Genomic DNA, 17,602 nt, shown 5'->3' with positions numbered 1-17,602 from the left:
ATTTTGTGTTCAAGGCATACGTTTAGATATATGAGGGGATGATGTGGATACTTTCCGACTTTCAAGAAAATCGAAAATATCTCTACCAACATTATGGCTTGTAATCAAATAGGTTGTAACAGATTTTAATCTTCGTTCAGTCCCTTCTGCGCCATTGTGTTGCGTGACTTTTAGTGCATGTGAGCGCGCCCCACTGGCAAGGTCGTGGCCGCCGCTCTGCACTGTGCTTATACGGCAGTTACAGCTGATAACACTGTCCCGATCGATGGTGTCATCATGGAAGCGTAGCACCCACCCTCCGGTTCCCTCCCAGGTTAACACTGTTACCTCTGTCAGCACTGTTGCTGTTGTTTGCACTGTTAGCTGTGAGCCACCAGCTCAGCTGTCGCCATGTTGCGAGCCTCGTGGAGGCAATACATATGCTCTGAGTTTCGCATTGAGCACCTTTAACAATGGATCACATGACTACTAGTATGTGACAACTCTCTCCTCTTGGCTCTACAAAGCTTTTCAATGTCTAATAGCTCAATGGTCTTATGACTCACATTTTACTACTTTGGTTCACTCTCACCGCTCTCAGCTATTTTCAGCAAAAAAGCTCTAAAAACTGACTCTATGCTTCCAGCCCAGCACCAAACGGCAGACAAAGTTAGCAACTAGCTGGTGAACACAGTGTACACCGAGTATTTATCAGCTAAATTGTTGGAGACCAAAACAGAGCTCAAAGGAGAGTGAATATTGGACTTCCATTCATCAGGTGGACACAAACACGACTCTAAATGAATGCTAAAGCTACTCTGTATCTGCAGGATGTGTAAATATAAGCAACTGTTTGCTATCAAGTTTGGCATATCAACATAATAACAACAACACATTATGTCAGTGTTGTATTTATAGCTTGTTTCCGCTGCCCCCAAGTGGCCAAAAAAGGAGTTATTGGAGGTTACAATAGTATCATCTAGACAGTGCTGTGTTGTGTAAATACTCATAAGCCCCCAGCCAAGTTGTCTGGTACTGTATATACCGCGTATATACCGCGTATATACTGCGTTATATCTTGTATATTTATATTAAATATATCTTATCTCTGTTAACTGTCATTAAAGACAGAGAGGGTAACAAGAGGCAGCGGGCGAAATCTCAGTGAGGAACACACACAAGGATTTCCCTGATGGCAAATATCGAGAATGGTTTAAGAGTGAGAAAGTATCTAACATAAGAACAAAAGATTCCAACGATCTTTGCTTCACTATACCTTTGCTAACATGGCCTGAGTGTGGGGAAAGGTCAAGGAGGTGGCATTACACTTTTATGATAATAATTTATTTATTTTGTCAAGTAAATCCTATCAGAATGCCTGAGAGCTAGCCGGATAGCAAACAGGGATAATTAGCATCACTGGGAGAGGTGGCGTCTCCTTGTACTCTGGCCTCTGCTTGCTTTTATCTGTCGAAGAGGTAAGGTGGTGGATACGCTAAATATTGATGGAGCTGTCCATACTCGGTGAAACTCGGACATACTGTCCAGCTTTGTTAAGGGCTGTGTTTCCATGCTGGACTCTCTTCTCACATACACTACGGATGACAAACTTCAATCATTTTAACATCTTTTTTTAAATCTCTTGCCAATAAATGCTTAACCTGTAATTACAATGTCACAATCAAATGTTTTTTTTTTTTACCAAACAAAATATGTTTGTTTATCTTGGGTTGCTTTCAGACATGTAGTTTGGTTCCCTTGGTCCAGATGGAAGAAGAAGTAAAGTTTAACTTCAGACTGACTTGAACTAAGACTTGGAAACACAGCGTCACATGAACTGAATTGCAATATAAACTCGTCAATGGATTATACTGGAAAGTTTGGACTTGGACCTATACATCTTCAGTGCTGTAGAGTTCATTCTGTTGACTGACAGGAGGTTGTGCTGCCCATCACTGCGCCTTGGTTTTGAGTTTTAGTGCAGACTGCAACTCCTCTTTCTAGAAATAATGATGGACAGCTAGAAAGAGAGGACAGAAATGTGTTGTGCCATACTATAGGGTAACTTTAGTTATGTAGTTTAAGGTGTTTATTTTCTAGAGTGAGAATGTTGTTGCTTTATCAACAAAATGCCAGGATGAGCCATCTACTCAATGACAATCCACTTCTGCTCCTCTGTAGGCGTTTTTACGTGAGCTAATTAGTTTTCAAGCTCTGACTCATTTTAAAACAAAGAGTATTATGCTGTGTCTGCTGAGGTTTACACCAGGGATTGTTGCAGACATCCCTTGTGTGTTCAGACTCCCCACCTCTGGAATGTCCCCTCTGTGATTTCCCCAAAGAGTTGCATACTAATTAAATTGTGTTTTTACAGGATGTACTGATCATAAAATGACAAATAATCCAATCCCCAAGACACTTGTTCCAGTACTGTATATACACTTGGAAGTTGTCAAAGTATACAGTTTCTAGGGTACATTAGTATTCAGTGAATTAATAATAATAAAAATAGTAATAATTACAATAATAGAGATTTAGATTGAATAAGCCTGGCTGAAAAGCATTGTTTTATTAATCTCTTCTGGTTGACAGTTTCCCATCTGTTACACCTGTTGTTTCGGTGTAGACAGAAGTGTGCTCCATTGTACCTGTAACCACACCTAACATTGATGTCAGGTTGCACTGACCACACCCTGCGCAGATTTCTGTATCAGTTCAGAAAGTTGAAAACGTAACCACTGGAGGTCAGCAAAAACAAGATTTATCTTGATTTCTGTTACTCATGAACATTTTTCAGTAACCTTCAAAAGTGGGTATTAGCACTTGTCTTGTAGTACATGAAGAGAATGAAGAGATGAATATTACTATGTAAAATCTCTCTCCAATATTTTTAAATGTTTTTTTTTGAGTAAGTAAACATCACTGTATAGTTTACGTTAAGTTTAAACATTATTGATATATTTGCGGGGTGGTGGTTAGGGATGTCACGACAACCGATACTTTGGTACTAAGTTGATACCAACATTCTGAAAATGTGACTACTCGTTTTTCAACTGTACCATACGTACCGTCAGGGCTCGAGACTAATGTTGTTTCCTCGTCCCAGGGATGATGGAAAATGAGATGCAGTAATCTCACTGTTGTGTGCAGGGGATGCACCATATTTTTTCCCTGATAATGCTACATTGTAAACAACAAATCCCTGTTGAAATCGGCAGGACGAGAGCTAGTTATTGTTAGCGGTTAGCAGCCGGTAAGCAGCTCAGTCCTGCACAGAGTTAACAGCTAACGTTAACGGGAGGTGCAATTGTTTACATTTAGGCTCTATTCAGTGAAACTGAGTATTAGGCGACGGTAAATTCTAATGTGATCATGATGTGTTCAAATGTAATCTTGTAAAATGTAGTTTTTTGCCGAGAAACTTGAATAAATCCAGTTGTTTGAGGGAGATGTTTTCACAGCAATATAAAATAGATAATAAAGGGCGCCTGGGTTAGCTCAGTTGGTAGAGCAGGCGTCCATGTATTAAGGCTTGGTCCTGACCGCGCCGGCCCGGGTTCGAATCCGGCCTGTGGCCCTTTCCGCATCCACTCTCTCTCTCCCCCCTTTCAAGACTCTATCCACTGTCCTGTCATAAAAATGGAAAATACCCCCAAAAAAATAACTTACAAAAAAAATAGAGGGAATTATGACCTGTTTAACTTTCTAGCAAAAAACAGTATGCAAACGGTTATAAAGGAGTGTATGTTGAAGTACATGTGATTTATTGTTTCACTTTTGTTTTTTACCGTGGTATGGAATTGGTATCGTGAATCGTGTAATTTCACTGTTATTGGTATCGACTACTAAATTTGTGCTATTGTGACATCCCTAGTGGCGGTAATAGGATAACTCTGACCATTACACTAGAATCCAGTGCACCTACAGAGTGTCGCTACGTTCACAGCTATAACGCCACCGACACACACACACACGGTCTGTCAAACACTCGCTAACGTTACACCACGCTGATAGACCGTATGTGTGTGACAACGGCGGGCACGAAGCCACCAGCAAGGCTACAGCTGCTAACGTAGCACAAACCAAACTGACACGGTCTGTCGGACACTCGCTATCGTTACGGCAGGCAGACACACCACTGTCAACCTCGCAGCTAAACTAAATGGTGCGGTGTTGATTTACTGGGAAAGTGGCTGCATGCGTCCACGACAGTACACGCAGCACCATGGCTGATAGCTCTCCCGGACGGGTGCACTGGGGACTCAGTTGTCTGTTTTGCACAGCTGGCACACGGCTGCATGTGACGCAATAATCTTTTAGGTTAACGATTGGTTCGGGTCGGTTATCGGTTAGAAAATAAATAAAAAATTTGCATCCCTAGTCCCAGCTCTAATGTTTCGACTGACAATATTTTGCTGTACTGCATAAGATGCAGTAGAGTATTGGATATAACTGAAATGCTTCATGGCATTGCAGCTACATCATGCAGAGGCCTGGTGTGCTTTATGAACAGTACCCATTATGATGTATGTCCTCTCTCATTGTGCTGCAGTATTCTCGTGGATGCTAATCATAATACCTAGACCCTGCAAGCACTAGAGGCACCCAGAGCAGTAATATTGATTAGAGATTGTCTCCTGAGTACTAGAGGTCAATTTGAATTGCTGAAGTCTATTTAGCTCTATTTGGATTATTACTGCTTGTAACTGAAAAGACAAAAAGAAAAGAAGGACAGCAGATGTAAGTGGACAAACTGGGGAACTGTTTCGTCCTCCAAACAATGATTGATGGTCGTCCAAATTAGAAGTGAACTGGCAAATGAAATTCAGTCCTTCATTCTGGCTACTGGGGGAATGGTATTGTCCTGTTTTCTGTGCTTTAGTTTTGCTCAAGACATTCTGTGTATACCTTGGGGTGTGCTGAATAATTAATGATGCCCTAATGACAACTCTAGTCCTAGATATAAGAATGACCTTAAAAACATTGATTTTTTTTGATGTTGCATATCACTTTGAACTATAAATCTATTTACATTTGACCCTGGCAGACTGATCTAAAGCCAGCGTTTGAGTTGAACATCTAAGATGGTGACACAGTGTATCATAGTTAAGCCTCTTTCTTTACTATTCTGGTATTTATAGCTCCATTAAGCAATATTTTTTGCATAGAATTACTTCATGTAATGTGTAAGGGGTTGCTCTTAGTGACGAACCAACTCATCAGGTCTAGAGTATGGAACTTGTTAGCCTCTTGTAGCTAGTTTGGTTTTTACAGCCTGCATATTCACTCTATGGTTCATTCTCACAGTTCTCAGTAACCCCATTTCTACCACTAGGCTGCCGTTGTAGTAAAAAAGCTCTGAAAAACCTGAAGACGCAAATTTGCTTCGCTACCAGAAGTGAATGTTTTTTCGCCCATTCGCTCGCATACAATGAAAGTGAACGGGAGGTGAATGTTATTTCACACGTGTGACTGTGCCTTTAAAGTTGTATCTGGAAGATCTGTGGTTGCGTCCGAAATTCCATACTAACATGCTATTTATACGCAAACTGCATTGAAATATTACAGTGTGCAATGCTGGACACTACGATGGCATAAATATCCCACAATGCAATGCGGCATTGAAGACAACGTTCATAACAGACGTTGACGGACAGCTCTGTAACATCAAAAATGCTTCAATTTAACTATAAGTATAAGATTTCACTACTGAAATCGTAATATATTTATTTTACATGAATTCAGACTTTGATTGTCAAAAAATTTTGTTTTGGTCACATGAGGTTGGCACGGGTTACCATGGTTACAAGTCTAATATTTTTGGCCATATCATCCAGCCCTTCTACAGAGTCCTGTGCTGCTGCCAAAAACATCTACACTGACACAGACAAAATGGTTAAACAATTTAATATAAAAACTTCCTCATTAGCTGGCTTTCTGCTGCTGTTATGTAATATTAATCGGTACCAAAACCGACATTTATTGTGATATGAAAATTCTGCTGACTTGGCAAATGTTTCAGGGTAAAGTTTAAAGTTTAAAAACGTAAAGCGCAAAAAAACGTAACGGTAAAAAATATATAAAACTGATACCACTAATTGTCAAACAACATGAGTATCTGAAGACTATAGCAAAAAAGACAGAATTATTAATCTCTTAGTAATCTTTTACCTTATGTTGGCAAATATAAAGTGTGATGTAGTTTGGTAATATTTCTATTAGAGATGTGCCTTCTGTGGAAGGTTAGGAGGAAGCTACAGGCAGACTGTTGCTTTGCCTGCCTCTAAGTGGAGGTGACAGCATTCAAACAGTGACGGGCTTCCCGGTGACTGAAGGAACATTTCTGGAGGCACCCTGCAAGGCGTTCTTTGGTTTGCGAGGGCTTATCATCAAGGGAACCTGCATGGCGGCAATAAGAGTGGCTTTTTTTTCTTCTTCTTTTCTTTTTTTACGTGCTGCCAAAGACACCACATCAACAAACTCACTTCAACTGCACAACCAGTCTTTTCTGGCCAGGCTATGATGGGCATGGTGAAAACTGGCTTGTGAAGGAAGTGTATATTGATATGATAAAACATATTTCATCCTGAAAGTGTACAGTGTATTGATTTTGGAAAGTTGTACTACATAAAAGTAACATACGGTGTGTTGAAAGAAATATGAAAGCTTGCAGATAAGGAGGTGCACTAAGTTTGCACGCTTTTATTCATCCTTGGATCCGTGATTATTCACAAGATTATACACAGTCGATACTTCAAAAATGACTTCAAATTCATTAAATGCTAAATATATACAGGTTGGGGAAAGCATGTAGAGGACTGTCAAGGTTTTTAAAGGTTTACTTAGCAAAAGTAATAGATACGAGATGTCAGTTTTACAGTTTATAAGCCCTCTGTGTCCCCAGAGGGCTGCCTTAGCCTCTGGCCATTCTCCCCTTACCTTAGGCATCATCTGAAAAAAAAAACCTGATGCTTCTAGTCATTCTGCATCCCTGCATCTGTCTGAAAATAATTGGTCAGGAACCTTCTCTCCAAAAAGGGGCCATGAAAGAGTAATAGCTTGCAGCAAAAACACGCATGTCTGACAGATTGCATTTGAAACTGAAAATGTATAGACCTACACTATGTGAACTACAGACCTCATAGTTTAAACAAAGTTTCCTTTACTTTATCAACACTACTGGGGAGAGAAATGTAGGACCAATGTAGTTGAACACACTAAGCTTTGCAGTGTGGCTTCTTAGTGGAAAATTTGGACAGCGGATTGGTCTAAAATATGCACTTTACTACATTTGTTTTATGAGTAAATCTCTGGTATTTAGTTTTCGACAAACAGACAACACCCACTAATTAGTAAGGGTGTAAGAAAATATGGATATGGATCGCGATATTATGTTTTGTGATACTATATCAATTCTCAAAATCACTGTATTGTTTTTTGATTAACAGTATACATGCAAAATTAACTCAATTAACCCAATTTAAATTAAGTCAATACTTTATTTCATTGGCAAAGATATGCACCATCTCAGTGTATGTTCCCTCTCAAAGTAGTGCGACGATGTTGGATGTTACAGGGACTGTGATAAATGCAAATGCAGATCCAACTGTTATGATTACATAGAAAAGCATATGGTGATGTATTTATACTTTATACTGTGACAGTTTTCCTAAAATTTGATTTGAAAAATCTCAATATATATCACCTTGCTTACAGTATCGCAATATATCCCAATATATTGAATCGTAACCCCTGTATCATGATACGTATCGTATCACCAGATTCTTGCCAATTCACAACCCTGCTAAATAGATAAGTAGCCATTCATTCCATATTAACAGTAGAAGTTCTGTAATTGAATGATAAAGTGAAACAGCCTAAGTCTCAGTGTTTAACAGTGGAATATGATTACTTAAAGGTCACATATTATGCAAAATGCACTTTTCCATGTCTTTTAAACATCAATATCTGTCCCCAGTGTGTCTACAGGCCACCATAGTATCATAAAAGACCATCCTCTCTCTTTTTCTCCTCCTCCGTTTGTCCGGAAATGGGTGCAGAAATAAAAATTTGCTTTTTTCCTAGTCTTCTGACGTCATTAGGCAGAAATGCAAGCCATATATGGCTTTCCTGTTTCCAGTGAAACAGAACAGCACCCCCCTCACCCCATACCCCGGCTTGGTAACCCCGCCCACGGAGTAGCCGGCTCAGCAAGCTGCGTCCGCCATTGTTATTTCGACTGTTTACTAGTAAACATGCTGAAAGGAAAACCCGCTTGTTCTGTTGTTGGCTGCAATACTCCACACAAAAGCTTGCACCATGTATTGTAAACTTTATTTGAGTAGACAGATGACAATATTAATTATTCACAGCATTTGTAATCATCCCACCTGCAGTTATGTTAACATGGTACAGGAGAAAGTCTTCAGCTCTGGTAAACTATGGTAAGCTAAGCTCCGGTGGTCTGTAGTCATGGTAACACAGAGACAGCTACTACTGTAAATAATATACCATTACTCTGATCTTCCATACATTTATCTTTTAGCAGAAATAATGAACTGACTACTGTTTCACATCTTCTATTTTCCACCCTGATGGTCGCTGTGTTTACACACCGTGTCATAGCGGTAGCATGTAGCTAACCCGTTAGCATGTAGGTACATGCTAACGGGTTAGCTACATGCTACCGGGTTAGCTTTGTATCTCCATGTAAACAGAGCCATATGCCCACAGCTGTCTGCTCTCCTCTGGGATGATTCTGTCGGTCATTTCTCACAGATGGATCTGTAAAGACAGACGTAAAACAGAGTGTATGTTTACGGTTTACAGAGTTGATGCATGAGGTAAACACTGAGTTAACTAACAGAGATATAAACAGCATTATTTACCTGAGAGAAACCGTCAGGAAAACCTGGAATCTGGACCGCAGATGTTCATCATGTGTCGCCGATTTCTGATCAGATTCCTCCGGTAACGTGCGCTGGTGAAGTTTCTGGTTTATAAACTTTAAAGTGGTTTATAAACTTTATTCTAGCTGCTATCTCTCCACTCGTCTCTCTCTCTCTCTCTCTCTCTCTCTCTCTCTCTCTCTCTCTCTCTCTCTCTCTCTCTCTCTCTCTCCACTCGTCTCTCTCTCTCTCTCTCTCTCTCTAGAGAGAGAGAGAGAGAGAGCTTCTCCGGGAGGGAGGGGGAGGGTGACGCTGTTGTTGAGGACGTTTGATTGACAGAAAACGCTGACCAATCAGAGCAGAGTGGGAGGAGACAGAGGTTACAGACACAGAAATCAGCACTTTTGGAAATGGGCTGAAACAGAGGTTATAGAGACATGCTGGAATGCATGATCTGATTGTTTTTTTGAAAAAAAAACTTCAGAGACATGGTTTGGAGGTGTCTGAGACCTATAATAACTAGTTTAAATGGAGTATAATATGTGACCTTTAAAGTGGAAATACCCTCCAATTTTGTATAATGTCACAATTTCATTGCAGTTCCTGAGAGGGTTTTGTTGAAGCAGCTGGTGGATCAGTTGATCTTCCTCCTTTCCCCTGGGTGACTTGACCTTTGATGCCTCATGAACTTATTGTGCATTTGATGTACAAAAAATGTATTCTGCAAAGAGTAACTCAAAGAAGCACAAAGGAGCAAAAAATAGTTTCCATTTCCATTTGAATTATTGGTTAAAAAAGAGCCCCACTGAATGGAAATACTCAGATAATGGTACTTTAAAACTTACAGTATTTGTGTAAATGTGCTCTTTTGCTTTTCTGTTTCTTCTTATTATAATAACGGAGAGTTACTGAGGGTGCCCGGTTAAAACCGTGGCCCGAATAGCTGTTTTTCCCACATGGAAGCTCGACTGTGTTGGCCATCTTTCCTGCGAACAACAACAATAGATATTGAATATTCAGTCACATCCTCATATGCGTAGGGACGTATGCACAAAAGGAAAACTGTTTTCTTCCACATTTCAAATGAAAAAAATATATAAAATATATATATTTATTTACTTGCAATCCAGTGTTTGGAGGGAACATGAAATGCATTGAATGGATTGGGCCTGAATCTGCACTGTGTAGCCAACCTCTAATAACGTGGCATATCTACATTTGCCATTCTTTTTGGCCATGACTAATCCGACAGAAGAAAGGCTCCTGTGCTCAAGTACTGGAGGGAAAACAATACCATTGGGCTTTTCTCTACCTGTAAGCTCACAGATGAGACAGAAACAGAGAAAAATTAAGGGGGAAAAATCATTATTCTCTGAATGAGATGTCTCGGGTTTGATCAGAGTGTGAATCAAAGCCCATCTCTTAGACTACTTAAACATTCACTTTTAAAATTCCAATCTGATTGTACTTTTATGGAAATTTCTTGCCATCAGTGGCTGCATTCTCTCCTGTCTCCAGGTCCTCTTGTATCCCTGTAGATATCTGACTCTGCCCTTCATTAGAATTCTCTTGGTAAGAAAGCAGGAGAAATGAGCAGAAGATGTAAATTCAGTGGAAAAGAAAAGGTTTAGATCTTTTCCTTTTTTGTCCAGGGAATAGACAAAAAAAAGAAAAAAAATCATGGATATACCACATCATCGAGTCAAACCTGACACCAGGGCAGAAGACTAAAGGATTTCATCAAGAATATGTTACAATACATCGCCATCACAGTCATCCCCATAGTAGAAATATATACTGTATATACTCTGTGTGTGTGTATCTATATATAATATTTTGTATCACTTGATGCTTATGTTAAACAATAAAGGAATATATAGTAATGATTACAAGACAATTAGAAAATGAGTGGCCACAAATGTATTCACAGCCAACATAGTAACAATATAGGAGTGGCTCCTTAAATAGCATTCAGTAGAAACATAATGTGTAATCTAACAGTCATTAATTTATGCAAAAACAAAAGTGTATATCAGCAAAATGTGCAACTGTTGACTTGTTCAGATATTTTCACTTGTTCAGACACCATGTATGTCTTACACCTCTAATTTGAAATCAAAGGAGCCATGGCACCGCATTAGGGCTGCACAATTAATCAACATTTTATCAAAATCGCAATATGGCCTAATGCAATTTCCAAATCGCAGGAGGTACAATATTTGTTAAAGGCAAAATGTGTGTCAAAATGGCATTTTAAATTGAATATTGTCAATGTTGCAGAGATGTCCTGGCCTACACATCATATTCTAGAGACTTAAGAAAACATTTGTTTGGTACAGATCCTCAAAAAAATCACACCATAATTATTTTAATATGTTTTGCAATGAAAATAACAATGAGAATAACAATGTAAAAATTATCAATTTTAATTTATTATTATTAGCAGTGTCAGTAAAAATAACCACAATTAGATATCTTTTCAAAATTGTTCAGCCTTACACCGCATCATCATATTCATTGCTTTAAGATGGGAGTCAAGACCTCCAAGACTTCAGCAAATCCTTTTCTTATCAAACATCTGCTCTTTTGAATTATAATTTTTAAGTATACTAAGCACCTTATTAAGAACCAAATAAATCAATCTTGTTCAGCCACAGTACTGCTGTGAACTCATGAGTGACAGTGCTCACACCCCAGTGCACAGTCAATGTTGTTAGGACAGTTAATTGGTGAACATAGATTTGAAGTCTAAACAACACAAGTGTAGGAGGCAGCACGGAGCATAATGTATGTACTGCCAGAAAGACACAAGACAAACAACTGAAAATCATAGCTTACATGTCTGCTGTGGACATCTTGTTAACTTTCTTTGCATGTAAATGGTGACATCAACATGTTTATATCTGCAGGGATAAACTGGTGCTCCTTTTCTTTCTATACAGTAGTGTTGATGGACACGGAGCAACGTGGTGGGGCATCTGCAACTTACTAAATGTGAATGTGTGAGTTTGTGAGTAAGTTATAGGCAGTTCCATGAGGGGCTTTGTTTTCTAAAAAAAATCCTATATTTTCTACTTTTTCCCAGTAGTTACTTTCAGCTGGTTGTAGTCGTAGACTGAGTGCAACTGTCATACATTTCTACAATGTCAGTTTATATATTTGTCTACATTTGTGTTGTTGGGGTTTTCTCCTGTTTGGGATGACAGAACAGGAAGGCAGCATAAAGATTCGCCCTGGGACATATTCCACCTCATTTACCTGTCAAATTAAAATGTTGGTCTCTAAAAAACACCAAATAGGACAATGTTGGCCTTTCTGACCTGACTTTAGTTGCTCTCAGCTCCACACTGACTGCATGTGAGGCAGTGATGTTTCACTTAGCAGATGTGGGTATTAAAACTTCAACCCCAGGTCTGAGCCTAATGCCTGATTCATACTCCTGCGGCTGTGCGCCTATGCGTTTTGTGCACCTCTCGCGCCAACAGGCATACATAGTGCTTCGGCAGATTGCTCATAGCATGTAATTTCTTTTTGACTTGGACCTTTCTTTTTTCAAATCCTTAGGTGTGATTCAATAGTTCCATATAAGTTTGGCCTAACACAACTCCATGGCTGGGAAAAAAAGCTAAGAGTTGGATGATGAGTAGGAGCTCCTGTGCCTAGAATTGATATGGAGAAAAAGAGAGAACAAAATGAGGAGGTGGTATGTGTGTCCTCTTAATACACCCCGGCTCTGTTGTTCAATCAAACTTTTGTGGCGTCTGCGGTGCCTGGTGCATTGTCACATTTTTCAGGAGGTGCGCAGCGCATCTCTGCGAGCTATGCAAACCATCTCTACGGCTCTATGGAAGCTCTACGCACAATTTTCCACAGAAGTATAAATTACGCATAAGTCCACCCACTGCAATTGAAAAATGCTAAAAAGTGGGTAAGGGACTTAGTGATAAACCTAAAGCGTAGTCGCAGTGTCGACAAATATGACTGCTACAGTAGCTTGGATATCAGGCACTGAATTTGAAGAATTTACTGTTAACAGACCACAAATGAGACCAGAATTAGCTAGCTAGCGCACCCCACAGCCCCTACACCTCAACCCCCGCCACTAGGACACTACTTCGCCGGGAGGAGAGTGGATGCCAGCTTCGGAGACGGACCATTGCGACTGTTGCAACTAAAATTTTGCCAGCGCAAAAACTAACGCCTCCATCTCCGGAGCGGCTGTCCGCTCTCCTCCCAGCGAAGTAGTGTCCTAGTGGCGGGGAAGAGGGACCACCCAGCGACCCAGCTCGCTGTTCCGCTCATTTTCTGTGTAGCATGAAAGCATGGTGGAATTAGCAAGGTTAGCTAGCTAACTAGCCACCCGCTAAATTGGTAAGATTTAACAACTTAGGGGCCACACACTCGTGTCACGGCATAGGAAAGCATTTTGCTATCGCCAGAAAGTCAGACATCGACACTGATAAGTGTGCAGTTACTCTGATGCTTTTGATTTCTACACATAAAAAGTATAAATTTATTATATAAATGTAATTTTTCTCACTCTATATTCATCATCGTACATCAATTTAGTTAGTAGTTTAATTCATACCCTAAATTTGTGGAAATGAAAGTCAGATTCTAGAGAAAAATTAATTGGGAGCAGAAATATTATCAGTGGGTGTGCAAACTACAGTTATTTCATTCCGTTACTATAAAGCAGGAGCACTTTAACCTAACCGTTGTATGTCTTCTGTACTTAGATGAACACCGTCCATGCCTTAAAAATTGTCCAAAAACAAGTACACAGAGTGTGCTGAAGGATCAGTCAATATTTTGCTTGGCCAGTTCTAATTGTGCCATAGATTTGTTGTTAAAGAAGCGGAGAATGTAAATGATTATTTCTGATACTTTCAAATGGGAAGCAGAGAGACACTTTCTTAATGTATGCTTTGGATATGTTGGATATGATGCCAATGTTGCACCAGAGTTGCGGCCACATAGGAGCGTCCTCGAATCTGAAGGGAGACGCAGTCACATCTCCGCTCTGGTGACGAGATTGTTAGAAATTAAAAAACCTTTCAAGTGCAAAGTTCTTTGAATGGCTGCCCGCCATGATGGACACAGAGAAAATGTAGGCTGTAGTATTTCCTTACCGACCAGGGAAACGGCATCAAGGCCGAGCCGAGTCACATGGCAGCCAACCAGCAATTCTTCTCATTATTAAGAAGCCATGCACCGGCTCCCAGATGCTAATCAGTCTCCCAGAGACCTCAGCGCTGTGTGGTTAGTACAGATTTACAGCTCTTCTCAGCCCTCCACTTTTATTAAAGATGATCTTTCACACAGAAGGAAAAGGATCTTCTCCAGACAAATGTTAAAATGCAATGCAAAGTTTCAGGCATGAAAGGCGAAAACTGTAGGATTATTCCGCAGCTATTCCAGAGAGGATGAAAAAGGAGGAACGAATGTGGAACAAAAACATCAAAGGGCCACAGAAGAAGGAGTAAAAAGGGAGAAAAGCAGTGAAATATTTAGTACGAGGTCCCAACAGGTGGTCAAGAGTGCAATGCAAGGCTGTGGTTTCATTACCATGAATAATGGATGATCCTTGTACTTATGAAATTTAGTCGTTTGTTTTCTCTTAATTGAAAAAGAAGCGATTTTTCCCCCCAAAAATGCAGCACACAATTAGATTATTCCTAGATGTAAATAAATGACAATTAGGCTGTAAGAATTAAGAGTAGAAACCATCATTGTTACAAAATCATTGTAATTTTTTTTTGAACTTATAGTGAGAAAGGAAGAAGTGTCTTTAAATGTTGCATACTGTAAATTAATGCCAACAAATACGTCTTTGCTTTGCGTGCAGTGTTCATACTCACTGAAAATATGGTCCTAAAGTTTCATAAAACGTATTTGGTTCTCATACAGCTGCTACAATTAATCGATTAATTGTCAACTATTAAATTAATCGCCAACTATTTTGATAATAGATTAAATGGGTTGAGTAATTTTTTAATAACAAAAAGTCAAAATTCTCTGATTCCAGCTTCTTATATGTGAATATTTTCATTCTTATATGACAGTAAATTGAATATCTTTGAGTTGTGGAGAAAACAAGACCTTTGAGGATGTCATCTTGGGCTTTGGGAAACGCTGATCGACATTTTTCATCATTTTCTGACATTTTCTAGACCAAACAACTAATCCATTAATTGGGAAAATAATTGACAGATTACTCAACAATGAAAATAATTGTCAGTTGCAGCCCTAGATTCTAAACATTGTTGTTCACTACAAACCCCCCAAAATATGAATGCTACCGGTATGTTATCCAGCCAATACCTGTAAAAGAATTGGAGGCCAAATCCTGTAGAGTACATTAAACATAAATATAAAGTCATGCCCCATCAACAAGTCAAACAACTTCTCTGACAAGATGTGACTTGTTTTTTTTCAATACAGAAAATAACATTTGTCATTTTTAAAAAGCTCTGAGCTGCGTTCAGGGGATGATTATATTGGCTTCCAGTATCAATAAGAAACCATTTCCTCTCTGAGAGTACACACCTCCTGCACTATTCAAGTGTTTTTCACATCCTGTAAATGAAAACCAGTCATGCTTCAGAGACAAACACTGCGTGAATACTGCACCAATGAGCCACATTTGATTTCTAAAATGCGATCAATTTGAATAGATAGTCTGAACGCTATTTGAACGTAGTGTCTGTCTGATTTTGGGAATTGAATTGATGAATTATAAACTGATGAATATTTGGGACTGGGAGTGCTTGCAGCAAAGGGCCTAGAGTGTTTCTGAATAAACCTGAATATGATTATACATAAAACCATATTCATTCATGGATGCAACACTAGAAAAACACCTTCATTATACCCGTTGGAATATATATTTAATCAATGTTTGCATTTCTCATCATATTTAAAGACATTTACTGTCATCAATTTAAGAGTTTGATGATGAACTGATTCTAGTATTTTAGACAACAGTACATTGTCTAACAGAAGATAAGCAAGATTCTGACACAATTCATTAGAGGGGCATCTAATAATACATTTTATTATCAAGCAATCCCTAATGGTTATTATTACGGATTAATAATTTAGTTTTATAATAAATTCTCTTCCTAAGTTTCCAAAGCACAAAGTTAAAATGACTTATTTTGTCTGACCAGCAGAGGTTATAACCAGCTAATGTTTCAACATTTCACTTGATAAATGGGGTTAATTCATTATTCAATATTGTCGGCAGTTAATTTTGTTTTCGGTGTCTAATCAGCTTATCAATGAACAATTGAGTCATTTACTGTAGATATAAAAATCATTCCTCATTCTGTTTATTTGTCCGTGCTAAACCCAGACCAGGTATTATCTAAAATACGGCTGACGATATAACAATATATATATATATATCTCGTCAAAACAATATAAAAATGTCTATGGTATATATATTATACTATACCGTTTCTATCTAGCTTTCTGTATTTAATTTATTTTCTCTCTAAAATTTCACTTGAAATTGTTATGTTCATTTTTCACTAAAGTTCTTAATAAAATTAGAAAATCATTTTTCATTTGTCAAGTAATTAATTCACACAGGAGTATACAGAAACAGGCTGTACTATGTGTTCATTTCATATAGACTATTTATTAAATCACCAAAAAACATGCTATATCATGATATATATCGTTATCGAGATATGGAATTACCTATATCGGGATAGAAGATTTTGACCATATCGCCCAGCTCTAATTCAAAAATATTTTAGGCAAGACATTTTTGAGGAATTTAAGGTTTGCTACTGCAAACAATGCCACATTAATAAAAGGATTTTAGAGTGATCCTTTGTCAACTTCAGGTCAATCATTGAGTCTGTTAAGCATTATTTCTATTTAATATATGTTTGTTAGTGTGAATGCACACATTTAGTCACATACTGTATAAAAGAGCATTGTATGACTATAATGAAAGTAAAGCAATAACTCAGAGAAAGGGATAGAAGAAGGATTTTCAAATAAGCCACATACCTTTTATTCAGTCTTGTCAAACAAATGACCGTCAACATGGTGAAAGCATAACTGCGGGTTGTCTCCGTATTTCAAACCGTTGTTGCTTCTTCTCCTCTTTCCTATTCCTCCTCATTCACCACCCACTACTGTTATACATCTTAATATAGAACTAGTTTGCCTTAACATCCCTTCCTTCCTGGTCTCTCATCTACAGCACGTTTTGTTGGCGGTTTAGTCCACTAGTACAGTATTTTATACTGTAAAGACAGACCCTCTTTTAACATTTAATCTGCATGAAACTAACAGTAAATTATAGACGACACGTAACAGCAGCTCATCAGTGATCTTTTAAGACAAGCCTTTTAAGTTTTGTCGGTCTTTTACAAGGGCAGATCTCCACAGATGAACTCTGTATCTCTACGATTATTAATACAACCCTTAGGGAGAACAAACTGCAAGTCTAGCAACTACTTTATTAATCTCTCCTTAAATTAAGGAGCAGTGGTGGGCATCCTTTTCCTGTGGTTTTCCTACTGCAGGTTTTACACACAGTAGAAGCCCGCATAGGTTCATAAACCCAAATGTCCCGTGGCGGTTATTAGACACACTAACGACAATGCAATTAAGACCCTCGCCTAGCTAAAAACAACTGAGTGGGCAAAAAAGTAAACTGTGCAGGAGTGTTTTTATTTGCCTTAATTCATAGACTGGTCCTTAGTCTGCCTTAC

General features: G+C 38.7%; 2 long non-coding RNA genes across 3 annotated transcripts in view; one reads left to right on the top strand and one right to left on the bottom strand.

Annotated features, from left to right (window-relative positions):
- LOC141764321 (uncharacterized) overlaps positions 1-17,602 on the bottom strand; it is a 254,565-nt gene that overhangs the window by 48,321 nt on the left and 188,642 nt on the right. The gene's annotated exons all lie outside the window — the stretch shown is intronic.
- LOC141764322 (uncharacterized) overlaps positions 1-17,602 on the top strand; it is a 145,922-nt gene that overhangs the window by 221 nt on the left and 128,099 nt on the right. The gene's annotated exons all lie outside the window — the stretch shown is intronic.

This window comes from Sebastes fasciatus, chromosome 3 (genome assembly GCF_043250625.1).
Source record: "Sebastes fasciatus isolate fSebFas1 chromosome 3, fSebFas1.pri, whole genome shotgun sequence".
In the NCBI taxonomy this organism is placed as follows: domain Eukaryota; kingdom Metazoa; phylum Chordata; class Actinopteri; order Perciformes; family Sebastidae; genus Sebastes; species Sebastes fasciatus.
The sequence above is the reverse complement of the archived record's forward strand: the minus strand, read 5'-3'. Positions and strand labels throughout refer to the sequence as shown.